This window comes from Anser brachyrhynchus (assembly GCF_964034855.1).
Source record: "Anser brachyrhynchus genome assembly, chromosome: 2".
Taxonomy (NCBI): Eukaryota; Metazoa; Chordata; class Aves; order Anseriformes; family Anatidae; genus Anser; species Anser brachyrhynchus.
This window is the reverse complement of record NC_137695.1, coordinates 58,961,622-58,976,635: the sequence shown is the minus strand read 5'-3', so window position 1 is coordinate 58,976,635 and position 15,014 is coordinate 58,961,622. Positions and strand designations below refer to the sequence as shown.

The window sequence follows — 15,014 nt, the reverse complement described above, 5'->3', positions numbered from 1 at the left end:
ATTGTATATTCTACAGTTTATGTATACTTTTTGACCTAAAAATATGCGCTATTCTGAAATGGACACTTGTTTATGCAAGTTATCTTGATCACTAAAGAGAGATTCCTGTTCCTACACAAGAGATTTGTGCCCAGATACGGAAACATGTCTGCCTTGGGTTGCTGCTCTGTCTCCTGCTGCAGCACAAAATCTCAGCTGCTTGAACACAAAACGTTTCTTAGGCCAGCTCTTACCCACATAAGCACACGAACACCTTCTAACACTACAATACTAAGCCACTATGTACGTAAAAATAATAGGAAAATAGGTTAGTCGTGATATTGCCACATTAGCTCTTGAATTTCCTCTTCTACGAAACTGTAAACTAGACTAATAAGGTTAACTTTGCTAGGCTGTCCCTATGATCTTGAACCCACTCCTGCCTGCCCCCTCATCTTTTGCTGCAGTTTGGCTACCAGCTCTGTCGCCTGGCCAAATCGGTAACATAGAATTCCTTTTGGGAGCAATGGTCATCTGCTCTTCTCCTCCCAGATACTGAAATCTCCTCCTGGCTCCAAAGCCACTACAAATTCAGGCTGTCCTGCATGGTCTGTGATTTTGTGATTTACATATCATATGGCTGCTCTTCACACATGAATGCCTTTCATTTCACATTCAGCAAAATTCATAGGCTAAAACTTTGTCCTTTTCTCCCACGAGAGGAGAAAGCAGATCAGAGTGCTCTGCAAGTAGAGAGAGAAGGGTGGGGGAAAGAGGTAAAAAAGTGGGAAGAAGGGAAAGACAAAAGGTATTACCCTTCTTCAATCACACTGAAGTATCTGTCTGCTTTGGGGAAATATGCGGATATGTGAAAAATTGAGAGGAACTGTTCATGACTTTTATTCCATTGTTGCAGATTGTGTGTGCAATTTAGCTAATTCATAAAAGAGGACCCACTGTGGAAAACATTCTTAAAACTGATATTATGTCTAGCATCTTCTTACAAAACATATCTGGCAACTAAGCTTTGGGCCTCTTCCTCTCAGGGAAGCTGAGGTAGCCTGTACAAGGAAGAATATACATTTTGGGAGAAGGTCTTTTCTTGGTAATAGTCTGATGCCTATGGTCATCTGGTTTTGTCAGTTCACTGGGAACCAGAAGTGCTCAGAATGGACATATAAACCTCACACTTCCTTTATTTTAATAGAGTAAGTGACTACCTTATGGTCACAGCCTAAAAACAGGGTAGGATGTTTGAAGCCTGGTACCTTCCCTTCAGTCAGTGAGGGCTGAAGATGGGCATCCCTTTAGGATTTGCCCAGCTGATGACATGCACACTTTGACAAGCCCTGCTCTGCCAGCTTACCCCAGCAATCTCCAGCTACACTGCTCAAAGGCCTTTCCAAGGCTGAAGTGCCAGTATAAACACTTAGTTGTGCACTTTCTGCTGGTGTTTGGAAGAGAGAAGAAACATCACTGCATGAACTAGACACAACCCAGAATTCATTCAGTTATTTCAGCTATTTATTTGTTTTTAATCCAAGCTGGTGCTTCATTTCAGGAAAGCATCTGGAAACATTTGTTTTCAAATAAATTTGTTTTTAGACTAAACTTTGGATGACAAGCTTCTGAATGAAGGGAGCTTTTCTAGCAATTTGTAAGAGAACTGCCAGCAGATGGTAAAATATATTGTTAGTTATAATTAGAACAACATAGACTTAGACAATAAAGTTCGAGCTCTTGGGCTGTACCTGGTTTTGGTTTGGCAGGAAACTTCTATCAGAAAAAGCTGTTTCAATGTGAGGCTGAGTGAGGCACTGCTGATAAGCCCATGTTATCTTCGAAGACTGACAGTAACTACACAGCCTTGCTAAATGGAAAATTCAACCCCAAATGGAAATAGCCTGGGTGTTCATAGTCTACTGTGTTAATAAAACTAAACCAGACAGACAGATGCTACAGAGATGAGCAGAAGTGTCTGAAACCTCGAGGTACCATTGGACAAAAGGCACAAGTCAATCTGATCTACCTATCTATTTGTAAAGTGCCAGGAACTCAGAATGGATATACCGATGCCGTCGTAACATTAGCGGGTAATCAGTTCAGCCTTTGATAATCAACCAACAGAGCCATTATACCAAATTAATAGATCAAAGTAAATCTGTAATGTATAACAGGAAAATAGTTATTAATGTCACTGCAGAGGTTAATCTAAGTCTTGTGGGTGGTCGGGCTCTGCATCTTTCCACGTCAAGAAGCTGCTAATGACTGTTTTCTTTACAAGCAGTTCATCCTTATGAACCTCCTCTGATGAGCGTGCTCACTCAAGCTTTCTCTCCCACAATGACTTTTGCTGACTGATTTGAAAAGGAAATGCGTTTCAGGGACACAGGGCGCAGCGTTTGGGGGGCTTCCTGCTGGCTCTGTGCAGCCCTCTGTTCCCTCTGTGCATTTCCCTGAGTTGAGCCAGATGGCGGTGCGGCACTCGGGCAGCCAGAGAGCAGATGACACACTCACGAAGCACGGTCAGCTCCAGCACGCCGTGCAGGAGCCAAACTGAGTTCCTCAGAGTCAATCCTCTTGTGGCATTTTGAGGTTTGCTCTAAATCTGCAAAGGAAGGAACCGGAACATAGTTGGCTGTGATTTGTCTGCAGCCTTAGAAAGCTGATTAATATTTTGTTTGGGAGTAAGATCTTAATGCAGTCACTCTCAGCAGCTTTCTGAGCATCCAGCTCTTTTTCAAATGTTCCAGCATAGGATATCCATGACATACAATCTTACATTAACAAAATTATATTATCAAGCTTTTTAATATTCAGAGAAGCAATGAAATTCAAAGCTACCATCTGTACATCAAATTGTAAAAGGCACGAAGCCATTAATTGCATTTCGTGCTGTTTTATATCCTGAACTGTGTCAAATCACAAGACCTTCAGCTATGCCTTAGCAGGGATGACTCTGCTCTGGAGAGGCATGAGAATTGGTTGTACCAGAGGGATTTTATATTTAAGTTTCTCTGTAGTTTGGGGATTGCAAAGATTAAATGATGTTTTGGAATCACCTTTTTCCTGCCTGAGGTGTTCAGTCCAGTACCTTGACCAGACACTGCATGCTGATTGTTCTTTTTTGCATACTTGGCTAGTTAGGAGAAAAACAGGAATATATTTACCGGAACTTTCCACATACATTAATTCTTGGCCAGAGCTATTGCACAAGGAACAGCATAATCCAAACAGTACTTTCAGAGAAAAGTCTGAAACCATTAGAAAGGGGCACCTCTAATAAAGCTGGCAATTTAATCCATATCAGCAAGTTACCTATAGCTGGGATGTAAATGTGTCATTGCAAACAGTCTAATGTGAATATTTTAGTCTCTGGGTCAAAAGCATTAAGGTTTATATTGTCTTCAGAAGTATAGTGCATAGTTCAGTCTGCACCAGCAAAGGGATCACTCCCTTTCAGGTGAGGGCATAATGCATCCTCAGCCTATCCTTCACAGCAGATAAGGAGCCAGAGCCGTCTCAGAGCCCTCTCAGAACTGCCTGACACAATCCAATGAAAAATGCAATCTAGGAACCCCTGCTGTGAAAGTGGCTTGTTTTGCACAATAGTCTTATGAAAGATGGCATAACGGTTGGGAGTTAATTCCTGGTCTTCTATAGCCAGTGGGGTTTTAACCTTTAGGTCCTTGCCTGCTTCCTGGTGCAATGATGTTTTTCCTCAGTAACCTCACTGCCTTTACTCTTCATCCAACAAAAATTTGGAAATTCCAGCCTGATTTCTCAAGACCTCCTTAAAAGTGACTGAAGCAAAATCCCCAAGTTGGAGATAATCATAAATGCCTTCCTGCCTGCAGAAAGGATTTGCTCAACTTAGTCACACAATAGTTCATGCAACTTGGCTACTGGTGGAACCAACAAAAGGGAAAAGTCAACCTTTGTAGCAGTTTAACTTAGAAAGAAAGAGAAACTGTTGGAATGTATCCTAGAATGGTTATGCTGTCTGACAGGGTCCTATACATGAACATGTGCCTCGGTTGACATGCCCTGGGACAACATGCTCTTTACCCTTGGGCAGACAGGTGATAAATGCAAGACTGCGCTTTCTGCCTTTTGGTCAATGCAGTGAGGCGCTGCACCATGCTAAGGAATGTGATCGACTTGGGTTTTCTGGAGTACATTGAGCAGACATGAATCCACACTGTAAACCTTGGCTCATCCCAGCCAAGACAATTTAATCCCTTTAGAGCTTTCTGATGTTTCTGTCTTTTGTCTACTGGAGAACATCACCCTTTCAAGTCCCAGGCAGAAGCTTCCCAGAATCTCAGCAACATTTCTTCCCTCTCACAAAAACATCTTCCCACATGTCTGGTGTGAGGAGAACCAAGTATTTTGTTCCTCATCCTTTCAGTTCCGTTTTTAAATACACAGTTGAACATGTGCTGCCATTGCAGATCCAAACACCACTTCAACACATACTGCTTCTCAGATTCAAAACCATCCATAGCAGACTTTGGGATACATCCATGGAAGCTTGCCAACTCTTAGGTAAAGGTGAAATGAATTTTATAATGGTTCTTTTGGGTGCTTTGAATGGTTTTGATTAGAACTACTTAAGCTAAAAGGATCATTCCCTTATATTTTAGACACTGCTACTTCCTCAGAAGAGATTTAGAACATATTTTCCACATATACATGCCTATGCTTACATTGGAGAGCTACATATCTTCTATATGTCTAATAGAAACAGACGTAGCTGGCATTGTCTTAATTCCCAAGCTGTTAAATATACCAGACTCTAGACAAACAAAGATTGGTACTTTGGAACATGTGCATAGAATTAATCAGATGTCATATTCATCAGAAAGAAGCCAGGGCCACAAAGTTTGGATTCATGCTGCAAATTATACTTGAAACTTGATGGTTCATTCCTGCAGGCAAAGGGACGACTGCAAAGATCGTTTGTGCCAGAGTTTGACAGAGCTCCCTGATGGCTTGCCTGGCCAGCTTGGAGGACCCAAACTGCACCGGGGGGAAAGCAGGCAAGATCAAAGAAGGAAGGCTGGTTGTGAGAGAGCAGCTGAGCACGAAACCTCAACACTGCCAAATCCAGGCAGTCGACGTGGCAGGATCTGTGCAAAAATGTCATTTACTTAGAACTGTGAAGGGAGATAAGTTCAATGTTGTTCCCATTTTCACTCTCTGGAACCTTAACTACATTTCTTAGTGCTGTGCTTAACAATGTTTTGTGCTTTAGACACTTCCAGATAAAGTTTACGTTTTACTCTGAGTTATATGCGTGTAGCGCCCACTACCTTGTGGAACTGCTCTTTCCATACATCCAGTTTACAATTCAGCCCTCATTTTAAGATGTAAAAGATGGTTTTCTTACCATCCAGAAATATTTTGCGCAGTGCAGAATTCAGGAAACTGAGTTACACAACACATAGGAGACAAATGTCAGCATGACCCTGAGGATGCACTTTTAACAGGAATCAGAGATATTTTAAAGCAAAATTAACAGAATGGAATCCTGTGGAGTGACCTAATGGGGCAGCACATGTTTGTCTTACAATGTGACCTTCCGGCTTTGGAAGTTTAAACAACTTCAGACATTTTCACTGGCCTTGGTACTCAGCTTCTGTTTTCCTATGTCAGTTCTCTACAAGCAGCGCAAAGTATTTCCATCGATGATGGAAAAATGGTGATTTTTCTTCCCTGTGACTTTTTCCCATAATATAAAAAATGCCATTTGTTTAAAAACCGAGAGTGAGAGTTATTTATTTATTTATTTATTTCTGTTTAGAAACCAAACAGAAACAAAAGCCTATTATGTGATTGCGTACTGAATGCATTTTAACTGTATTTACACACGGGATGGGAACTGCCAAAACTAGACAGGTAATAAGTGCACTGAGTTTTCAGACAGTGCAAAGCTGAAGCACAAAGAAAGAGGACAGGAATGTAATACTAAACAACTCCCAGGAGAGGCGTACCAATGAAGATGGTAGGATTAGAGGACAGAAGAGGACCAAGTAACCTGAGGCTTATTTTTCATCCCTCTTCTCCCCCAGTCTTCCTCAGGAGGAGGTTTCTGAAAGTTTGAACACACTCAGACCTAATGGGACAGGATTACGAATCAGATCTTGCATCTTGTTCCAGGGAATATCTATGATCTATGGAGCTTACATGAGTGGCCCCACACATAACATCCTACAGTGATGTTATTGCAGCTGTGGAGAAATCCCACTGTCTGTATTTCTGGATGATTACAAGTGGACATTGTGCCCTGGATATAACCTTTTGGTTTGATATGTAGTATACTGTAAACCTACCATGACACTCAGGAACAGAATTTCAAATCGAGAAGTGTTGGTTTCATTGCCTAACACCCATTGATATTAATAGGGGTGTGGCAGTTAAAGCAGAATGTACAGCTTTGAAAACATGCCAATCCTTAAGTCTTTACTATGTCAAAATCATCCCATCAGGCTGAATTCAGCATTGGCACAGATGACCAAAGCCTTTTGGGCACACACACTTAACTGTAATTTCATCTGAGGGATAGCTGCAGTCTAATCCATAGGGTATTAGGCTTTCCATTAAAACATATTCACAAGGTGGCTCTTATCACTTCCTCTGACATTTCTAGCAGTAAAGCTAGATGTAGTAGTTAAAAACTATGCATCTGTGTCACTAAAATATTCCTAGATACAATTATAACCTAGCTTCCTAGACTATGTTATAAGGTAGAAAAAAATGATCTTTATTTTTATCTTTATATTTGGACATTCTCTGGCCACCACATTTATCACAAAAGCTATTCTGAATGAGCCTGAGTGACTGCTAGCACACTTCTGATGAACAGTTAATAGTGTATTGAGAACTAGCAGTTGCAGGTTTTTTCCCTGTTAGCTCACTGATTGATTTTCCTCCCCGCTTTAACTTTGACTTTCTTCTGTTAATAAACATTAACAATTTTCAGCCACTGGGAAAGTTGATTGGAAAAAAAAAATCAGTATTCCCTGGTGACTGTTTTGTTGGAAGTGATAACCTCTCTGTGTTCAATTAGGCAAGCTGCAGATGTGTAATAAATAACTAGGGAAACTGAAAACACTTTTTTTCTCCTGAACTGTTCACACACACACACAAATGCAAACACACTGTAGAAAGCTCATTGCTTGTCTCTGCTGCCTTTCTCAGAAGGGTAATTAAACATTTCCCTCATTTGTTCCTGAGAAAGATTACCTTCTCAGTCGAGAAGAAAAGCATGGCTGTCCTCTTATCTCTTTTAAATGGCTGTTGTGAGAGCAGCTTAAAAAGTACTATCTAGAAGATTTTTATTTATTTTTTTCACCATACTTCTGGCACCATCATGCTGGTGCGTCATTTCCACTCATCTGCTAAAACAGAAACACAATGTTCCAGCATACTTTGTGTGCCCAAAACGAAGGGGTCCACCAGGCAACGAGGACGCAGGACAGCTATCACATCCACCCCATGCTCTCCTTTTGTCCAAAGAGAGGACAAATGATATAACTAATTTTCTAGTCTCAGAGATCTAATTTCGTCACTCATTACTAACAATGCAAAGCTGCTCCCTATTGTGTCTAGCATCAGTGAATTGCAACAATTGTTTCCAATCCTACTTCCCCCCCCCCCCTTTTTTTTTTTTTTTTTTTACAGTTAGAGCCTAGCTATAGGCAATTTCAGGGCTTTATTATTATTCAAAGTGAAGTTTGGCACATAAGATAGAAGGCTATTTTTCTTTTTGAATTAAATCTGGCTGACATTTGCTTAGCTGTTTCTCAGCTCTACAAGTAAAACAAGAGAAGTAGCTTTGTTATTTCAGTCTGTTTTTATCATTTTTCAAGAACAGCTTGAATTAAAAAAACAGGGAACTCATATGCTGGGCTTTGCAAAAAAAAAACCCCTTTGAACAACTAAAATGGTGGACCAGATTCAGCGGTTAAATGTCAAAGGGTTCAAGGTTTTCATCAGAAATAGATGCAAGAGTGTGAAGCTAAAATCCAGGCTCTGCTTAAATCAAAATCAAAGACTCCCAGTGTCTTCAGCCCAATATCACGTAAAGCAATGAGCAGGAAGGAGGAGCTCAGTTGAAAGTTAATTCACATGGAATCTAAATTAAACATCCTGGTATGATTCTTCATTGTGAAAGAGTGCTCCAGAAGATAGAAAATCACCCAAAATGAGGCTAGGGCTTTAGAGATATCAAAGGTCTACGGACTCTTAAAGACAGTTCTAGAACACACAGATAATTGCATCCTCTTATAATAATGTACAGATGGATTTAAACTTAATGGAATTACAGAGTTTTCTATTATGGTCTGTAATTCTTCCACAATGTTGTTATCTAAGTCTTTGGATTGAGCTCAGTGATTCACAAACTCTGGAAGTGACTCATGACTTCCACTGAGATCACCATTATGACAGGTAAGCCCTGAAGAAAGGTGCTGCCGGCAGGTATATGGAGACTGTGATTCATCCATGAAGCCAGGAGATGAATGTTTTCCTAGCTGAATGCTTCTAATCATTTTGGCCACATCAAAACAGGCTAATTTGCAGCAATCACAGTGCAGAGACTAACCCAACAAAGCTCAAATCTGGTTGAGGAGAGGATGGGAGAGGAAGGGTTCCTCATTTTTGCTCTTGTACAGTAGCACACTTCTTTTACTGTTTCAATACCTTCACGGAATCAGTGAATTAGTGAATCACTAATTACCTTGCTCCATATAACAATTGTTTTACTAGAGATAAATGGTTGGATTGCCTCATCAGGACAGTAGTAGTCCCAACATGCAAGAGCTCAGAACAACAGGAGAAGTCTTTCTACTGTTGCTCTCCTTCCTAGGCATCACATCAGAAACTCTCTGAGGCTAACACACAATGAGAAAGATGTCCTCCTTCCCCCAGTAATTAATGCACAAAGAGGAAGATCATGACATGCAACACAATTAGTCCTAATGTGTTGAAATATTACCTGTATGGAAGGTGGTGCAGCGTAGATGATCTATAACTTGAGATACCTTTTGACCTGAGGAGAAAAACAAACTATGCTAGATGGCAACCCCCAACCTTGTATATAACTAGGTTGGTTACTGGAACACATATCAGAAGTTAGGTTCTTTCTTGTGGTGTTAAACATGTACTTCCATCATTTAAATGGACTCCTAAATTGTAGCAACTCAAATGAGCTTCACCGGTTGTACAAGTACAGATTTTGCATGGAAAACTGTATAGTTTCATTACTTTACCTCTGGCTCTTGGGCAGCAGTTAAAATACATTAAAAACACGATGAAAATATGCTCACATAGCAACTGAGAAAGGGATTGAGTGAAGAAAGCGCAAGGCACATGGAAAACATTTTCTGCATGAAATAATTGCTCTTCCTGCTTAAAAAAAGGGGGGGGGGGGGGAGGGGGGGGGGAGGAGGGCAAACGCTCAGTGAAGAATTTCAATGGAAATCCCAAATGTTAAATTTCCCTAGAGCACATTCATTAAACATGTACAGGCAGATTTTCAAAAATACTAATTTCTCAACAACTCCTATTAAGAATAATGTGACTTGCTGTATGCTAAACAAATTAAAAATTGTAGCAGGAACTGGATAGGAAGCACAGCCTTCACAAACATAGCAGTGCCAGGGATCTGCCAGTGATCTCAGCGCTGCCACTTCTCTGCCTGCTGGCTTTCTGTTCTCTTGTGTCGGTGTTACTAGAAACATTTGTTAGACGAGGCAGATATTGTGAGCTGGATTCTCATCTCAGTCATACAGCACCTAATCCTGAGAAACTACAGAAAACCATGTAATTATTTGGCTTCATCATATTTACATTGATCTGACACATACATCAAGGAATGGGAACCTGGCCCTGAAATTCCACATGCTGTGTGGAAGGAAAGTCACTTGTTGAGCACCAACAGCATGCTCAGAAAGTGCCAAGAATCACAATAAATTAATAATATTTTCTTTGTGTCATTAAGAAGCTTGGAACTAGATCCAAAACAACACAGAAGTGGCTTGGAAAAAATGTCTTGCACTTTCACTGCCATCGTATGTCATTCTGCCAGGGTGATTGATCCTACAGAAGAAGAGCCAAAACAATCAGAATGGGGGTTTCCCTTTGCAATGAGGACAATAAAATATATTTGCTATTTAAAACGAGTAATAAAGATGGAAACAGTGAAACAAAAAAAGGAGATGATAAAATATGTACATTTCTTGCAAAGACTTAAAAATAGAATGAAATAATCATAATGATCAAAATTATCTCAATAAATAGTACACAAGTTCATCTGCTGACAGCAACCATTGTTCTTGACTGATGGAACTAAATCAATAGAAACCTCATTTAAGCCAAGACTCTGCTCACCAAAACTTTTGCATCATCTTAATTAAGCCTGGTATAAGGGGAATAGAGAGGAGAAGAAGAAAAAGAAAGATAATCACACTTAATTAAACTGACACAACTATGCTTTTAGAAACCCCTGAGGTCCTGGATTACCCCTATATTTAACAATCATGCCTCTCATGCCTCTTCCTCCTTCTTGTGCCTGAGCTTAGAAGAACACCTCAGCTTATTCCACCCAATACACCGACACAGGTGTTGCTGAAGCCCTTTAGCAGGCAATCTACTAGTTTCTCAGTGCATGCTCCAAAGAGTAGTTCAGTTGAAGCCAAAATTTCAACATGTTAGAAAGCCTGGAAATTGGAAAAGGAGGAAAAGAGTAAACAACAGGAACACATGGTTAGAGGCAGCAACCAAGAAGATTTCAGATCAAATATAGATCTAAATAACAGAGGAGCCAACTGTGACAATGAATGGCAGCAATAAGATCTTCTCTGATCTTCTCTCCCCCTCTACCCCCTAAAAACACAATAAAAAACAGTAACTCTGTGGCTGCAACTGATATGGGGTCTTTTCTGTAGCAATCGCTTTCCCTACAAATTATCAGTCTGATACATCCACCAGCCAATGCTTGCAGAAGTCTAGTCTATCTCTTACATTACCGATAGAGACAAACATGAGAGAGCAAGTTACATCAGCATTATGAGCAACGATCCACTCTTAGCTGGGCACTGCAGCTAACATGAAACATATTAGTATGGAACTGCTTAAACAGACCATGGTATGTGTAGTTGAAACCCTTTTGCCCTTGGTGTTGTAGTTACTGCTACCTTCCTGAAGGTTTAAGCTCCTAGATCTTGCCTCACAGTGGTAAACTAGGAGTGGTTTAATAAATGCCCTCAATTAGTTACATTTTCTGAGCTGTTGAAAATCCAACTTAAGTGCTGTAACTATCTATACCTCAATATACAAACTTTCTGTAAGGTTTTCCTGGAACAATGTAGGCTTATAAAGGCTTGTATATATGACAACATATAATATATAGTATTGTAAATGTATTTATCTGTACATATACAGAAGAATCCATTTATAAGATTTAAATTTAAATTACAGATCCAATTAGTGTTTTTTTTTTTAGTCATTTTGTTTTTTTTAAGAGGCTATTTGGCTTTGACTTTTTTTTCTTGTTTGTTTGTTTGCGAGGGACATCCTTGGTTATGTGCTAGTTTCAGCCTTCCCTTATTTGTTCTTTCCATTTTTTTTTCAGCTCTCCTTCCTGCTGTATATTAAATGAAGGACAAACATGTTAATAACATCAAGAGATACTGAACGGATATTTAAGATGATTAACAGGCATGCACACCTGGCCATTCATATTAACCTATATCAGAGTTCCATAAGGTTCCATTATACAACACACAATAAAATAAGGTTACCAGGTGAGAAACTAAATTACCAAGTATTTAGATCAGATACCCAGATGTAATTCATAGCAAGTCAAAATGCAGTGTGTAAGCTGAAGCAAGGGAAAGGAAAATAGAAGAGGCAAACACCTGAAAGAGATACTAATTACATTTTGCAGTTCAAGCAGGGGAAACAACAAAAGAAGGGAATTATTTCAGGTTATGTTCAGAGAGAGGTTAGATTATAACCTTTTAAGAAAAGGCCATAAACTGCTAGGCAGAAAAATCAAGAAAAGGAAAGGATCCACAATGAAGCTACAGTGATATTATAGCTTGACTTGGGCGGGGGAAGAAATCACTCATGGGAAGTTTTGGCATTTGTCACAAAAATGTGTTTAAAACCAAGATGAGTTTCAGCTGCAAAGCATGAACCTGGAGTTCCCTGAAGCTCACAGATGTTTGACTCCAAGGTTTTTGTTCAAGCTGGTCTATATGTAAAAAGTTGAATTAACCCATTAAGATTCACTGTTGCTGCCATTTTAATCCCATTTTTTAAAAGTTTGGAAAAAAAGGGGCGGGGGAGAGGGGGGGAGGATGGATTTGGGCATCTACAGTTATAGACTAGTCAAGTCAGTCTGAATCTAATTGACATGTATCCAGCCAGGTCTAAATATTCACAAAAATATTCCACCCCTATCTCCTAAAAATCTCTTAAAAGCACTTTTATTTACACCCCTCACACTTTTGTTCCCTGTATCCAGTCTTTTGAGTATATTCAGCCCACCATCCAAATCTTATTTGTACCTTTCTTTGCTGCAAAACAGGAACAAAAAGTAAGATATCACAAACACAGCTGATGTACTGAAGAACATCAGCTGTGTTATACCTAGAAATGGCCGGAGAGGGATGAGCAGAGGAAGCAGCAGGAAGGAACCAGAGCAGTATTTCTTTTCCCATTGTGCTCAGCTGGTTATCAGATGGACTCACAAACCTTGGGAGGTTGCAAGCAGTTGACGATGGCTAAAACCAGTGCCATTCAGAATCTCAGCTCCACCCCAACTGCTATGGAGGTAAGTGGGATTGCTGACAAAGGGCTGCCTCCTGCCCTTAGTAAAAGCACTGCATATGCTGTACTCAGAAGAAATCCTGTCTATGAACACAAAGTAGTTTGAATAAAGCAAATGTTTGCTCTGGAATTAAAATCTCTCTTCAAGAAACAATACAACAGCCTATGGTTTTTCCTTCAAGTGATGGTACTTACACTCTGAATTGTTATGAGTCACAAAGGCCTGGAGCCAAGGGTTTATCTATGATTACCTATAGCTTAGATACAGGTCAAAGCCCTGCTCCAAACATGAGGCAAACATATAGGTCAAGATATGTCCTTTACATCCTCCCATGGATTGCGTAGAAGCCCTTTGTTTAGCTGGCATCAGTCAATAGCCAGCTTTAGATTCTCATTCCCTTCTCATCTTGTCATTTTTTTTCTCTCATTCTGATCCACTTCTAACCTTAGGTATTTTCAGGGCTGTTATACATCGCACAGTCTGTGGCCTAATCCTCCTGCTCCCTACATGCTGTGAAAGGCCCATGATGGCGTTTCATTTCTGCACCTGGCACCACACGTTCCTACGAGTTTCATACCACCCTCCGAACACCTGTACTCCATGTGCTGGTGGCCATTTACTGCAGATTCCTACCTCCAGAAAAGAAACCTAAACTGCTAGCTACTTTAGAGCTGTTCAGAAAGCAGCATGGCCTGCATGGTCACAAGTTTGTCAGAGACCATAGGATCATTGGATAACTGGAGTTGAAAGGAATATGGCAGCCTTTTGGTCATCTTTCAGTGGATGACTCCCATCTTGGCAGCAGAATACTCACTCACTAACTCTTACCAGAAGCTGTCAAATACTACCCAGGGACCAGGGCAGTTCAGCTGCAGATACATATGATCTCTTGCAGTCGGGGTCTAGAGGTAAGTGTTTTAAGGATCTTATGTATTATCCCTCATCTTCTCCTACATGGCAACAGGGGTAGGTGTCAAGGCCCACAGTGTGGGTGAGACTAAGAAATCCCTGAAACAGAGAGAAAGTCCTGAACACTGCTACAAGCCTGCTCACATACTGAAAGCCAGACAGGCACTTACCTCCTTACCAAGGGGTGCAGACGCTGTCAGCTCAAGTTTCTCAGACACCACCAGTCTCAGTAGTAGCTTTGATTTCACAGTCACAAGAAATTGAGCCTTGGAACTGGGGAATGGCCAAATCTGAGGCCCTTGTTCCTATTTGTTCAAGGCTGCAGTTGGCTAATAACTTCACCAAGGTGTGCACGGTAGCTATTTCTGTACAGCACTGTACTGTTTGAGGACTATTTGATGTTTTCTCATTCCAGCCCTCAAGGTCTGCCCAAGTTATTTCTGCTGGCAAGGGACATTATCTTGCCTTGACACCTGACTGTTTTTTTTTTCACAGATTCACAGAATGACCAAGGTGGGAAGGGACCTCTGAAGATCATCTGGCCCAATCCCACTGCCAAGCAGGGTGACCTAGAGCACATTGAGCATGATGGCATCCAGGTGGATTTTGAGTATCTCCAGGGAAGGAGACTCCACAACCTCTCTGCGCAACCTGTGCCAGCGCTCTGTCACCCTCACAGTAAAGAAGTGTTTCCTCATATTCATCCAGAACTTCCTGTGTTTCAGTTTGTACCTGTTGCCTCTTGTCCTGTTGCTGGGCAGCACTGAAAAAACTCCAGCCCCATCCTCTTGACACCCTCCCTTCAGATATTTGTATAGGTTGGTAAGATCCCCTCCCTGAGGGGGAGGAGGATACAACAACAACAGCAACAAAAAACATCAGGCCATGTCCTCTTGATTCACAATCACACGCACACACAAAAAACAGACAGATCACGTGTTTTGACTGTGATTATTCAAAAGTGGCCTTGCTTTGATCTCAGGGCATTGGGTGAACTTTTTTTGTGATTTACTACATACAAGGTTGCTTAGGTATTCTCAAGTGTAATTAAATGTACTGCTTCCTTTCCTACAAGAAGGAGAAGCCATGCAATTTTTTTCAGGGTTGCCATGTCACCACAGTCTTTCTAACTTTGCCTGACATTATTTAAAATTTCACAGATGCTGCATACTTGGTAAGAAAGCTAAGCTCCACCAGATATTCCTGGCTTAAATAGCTAGGTAAATACAGATTTTCAAGAAAATGTATTACATCTGAAGTCACTCCAATTTTTATTTTTTAATTT

General features: G+C 40.6%; 1 long non-coding RNA gene across 1 annotated transcript; it reads right to left on the bottom strand.

The window, feature by feature from the left end:
- Positions 1-1,404: 1,404 nt before the first annotated feature.
- On the bottom strand, positions 1,405-12,676 carry LOC308190316. Its single transcript, XR_013947066.1, has 3 exons — positions 12,558-12,676; positions 8,981-9,034; positions 1,405-2,587 (listed from the first exon to the last, which is right to left on the bottom strand). It is a non-coding gene; the product is annotated as an uncharacterized lncRNA (long non-coding RNA).
- Positions 12,677-15,014: the final 2,338 nt, after the last annotated feature.